The following is a 2590-nucleotide window of genomic DNA, read 5'->3' on the forward strand; positions in this document are numbered from 1 at the left end:
AGCCCACTAATCTAGGATCACGGTGGGTATGTCACCTAGGAATACGGGGGGGGGGATGATCCATGATGATGTTGGAAGATCATCCAACTTGACAGTGGGGAGATCACACAGGTCGACAGTAGCTAGTTTATCTAGGAGGATGGTGGAGGGGTCACCAGTGATGACGGAAGGGAGGTCACACAGGATGATGGTAGGTGGTCACCCAGGATGAGGGTTGGAAGTTTGCCTAGGAGGGTAGTGGTGAGGTCACCCAGGAAGATATAGGAAGATCATGTAGAATGATGATGGGGAGTTTATCTAGCATCATGATAGGGAGGTCACTCAGAATGATGGTGGGAAGTTCATCTAGGATAGTAGAGGATAGGTCATGCAGGAAGATATGGAAGGTCACCTAAGATGATGGTGGAGGGCTCCCCCAGGACGATGTAGGGAGGTCACCTAGGATGATGGTGGGGGGAGTCACCCAGCATAATTGTGGGGAGGTCACACCGGATGATGGTGGGGAGTTTATCAAGAATCATAGTCGGGAGGATATCCAGGATGACAATGGAGAGGCCATCCAGGATAATGGTGCAGATATTACCCAGGATGATGATGATGATGGGTATGTCAGGTGGCTGGAAGTGGTCTGTAGTTCCTTTCTGATCTAATTCTGAATACACTTGTAAGCACTAACCCTAACTGTATGATTGTGAGGTGGGGAGGAGGTCTCTGATTGTCTCATATATCATGTAATGGTCTCTTGGTGTCTCACAGACTGAGAGTGCCTGCACAGTGTACAATATACAGTTGCAAGAAAAAGTATGTGAACCCTTTGGAATGATCTGGATTTCTGCACAAATTGGTCATAAAATGTGATCTTATCTTCATCTAAGTTACAACAATAGACAATCACAGTCGGCTTAACCTAATAACACACAAAGAGTTACATGTGACCATGTTTTTATTGAACGCACCATGTAAACATTCACAGCGCAGGTGGAAAAAGTATGTGAACCCTTGGATTTAGAAACTGGTTGAACCTCCTTTGGCAGCAATAACTTCCACCAAACGTTTCCTGTAGTTGCAGATCAGACGTGCACAACGGTCAGGAGTAATTCTTGGCCATTCCTCTTTACAGAACGGTTTCAGTTCAGCAATATTCTTGGGATGTCTGGTGTGAATCGCCTTCTTGAGGTCCTGCCACAGCATCTCCATCGGGTTGAGGTCAGGACTCTGACTGGGCCGCTCCAGAAGGCGGATTGTCTTCTGTGTAAGCCATTCTGTTGTTGATTTACTTCTATGCTTTGGGTCGTTGTCCTGTTGCAGCACCATCTTCTGTTGAGCTTCAGCTGGTGGACAGATGGCCTTAAGTTCTCCTGCAAAATGTCTTGATAAACTTGGGAATTCATTTTTCCTTCGATGATGGCAATCCGTCCAGGCCCTGACGCAGCAGAGCAGCCCCAAACCATGATGCCCCCACCACCATACCTCACAGTTGGGATGAGGTTTTGAGGTTGGTGTGCTGTGCCTCTTTTTCTCCACACATAGTGTTGTGTGTTTCTTCCAAACATCTCCACTTTGGTCTCATCTGTCCACAGAATATTTTGCCAGTACTGCTGTGGAACATCCAGGTGCTTTTGTGCAAACTGTAAACGTGCAGCATTGTTTTTTTTGGACAGCAGTGGCTTCCTCTGTGGTGTCCTCCCATGAAATCCATTCTTGTTTAGTGTTTTACGTATCGTAGATTCGCTAACAGGGATGTCAGCATATGCCAGAGACTTCTGTAAGTCTTTAGCTGACACTCTAGGATTCTTCTTCCCCTCATTGAGCAGTCTGCGCCGTGCTCTCGCAGTCATCTTTACAGGACGGCCGCTCCTAGGGAGAGTAGCAGCAGTGCTGAACGTCCTCCATTTATAGACAATTTGTCTTACCGTGGACTGATGAACAGCAAGGCTTTGGAGATACTTTTATAACCCTTTCCAGCTTTATGCAAGTCAACAATTCTTAATCGTAGGTCTTCTGAGAGCTCTTTTGTGCGAGGCATCATTCACATCAGGCAATGCTTCTTGTGAAAAGCAAACCCAGAACTGGTGTGTGTTTTATAGGGCAGGGCAGCCGTAACCAACACCTCCAATCTCATCTCATTGACTGGACTCCAGTTGGCCGACACCTTACTCCAATTATCTCTTGGAGATGTCATTAGTCTAGGGGGTCACATACTTTTTCCACCTGCACTGGGAATGTGTACATGGTGTGTTCAATAAAAACATGGTAACATTTAACTCTTTGTGTGCTATTAGGTTAAGCAGACTGTGATTGTCTATTGTTGTGACTGAGATGAAGATCAGATCACATTTTATGACCAATTTGTGCAGAAATCCATATCATTCCAAAGGGTTCACATACTTTTTCTTGCAACTGTACATAACACACATTTGCCTATAGTCCCTAATTCCCCAGGATTGTAGCAAATGTTTAGAGATAATCCTGGCAAATTCATCTTGTCCTGGACTGAAAACAGATAGGGATATCCGGAACTTCTTAATGGAAATGTTGGTAGCATGCAGTATATACGATTGTACACAGAGAGAACATACCACACAGTCTG

The sequence above is a fragment of the Bufo gargarizans genome, unplaced genomic scaffold, assembly GCF_014858855.1.
Source record: "Bufo gargarizans isolate SCDJY-AF-19 unplaced genomic scaffold, ASM1485885v1 fragScaff_scaffold_189_pilon, whole genome shotgun sequence".
Taxonomy (NCBI): domain Eukaryota; kingdom Metazoa; phylum Chordata; class Amphibia; order Anura; family Bufonidae; genus Bufo; species Bufo gargarizans.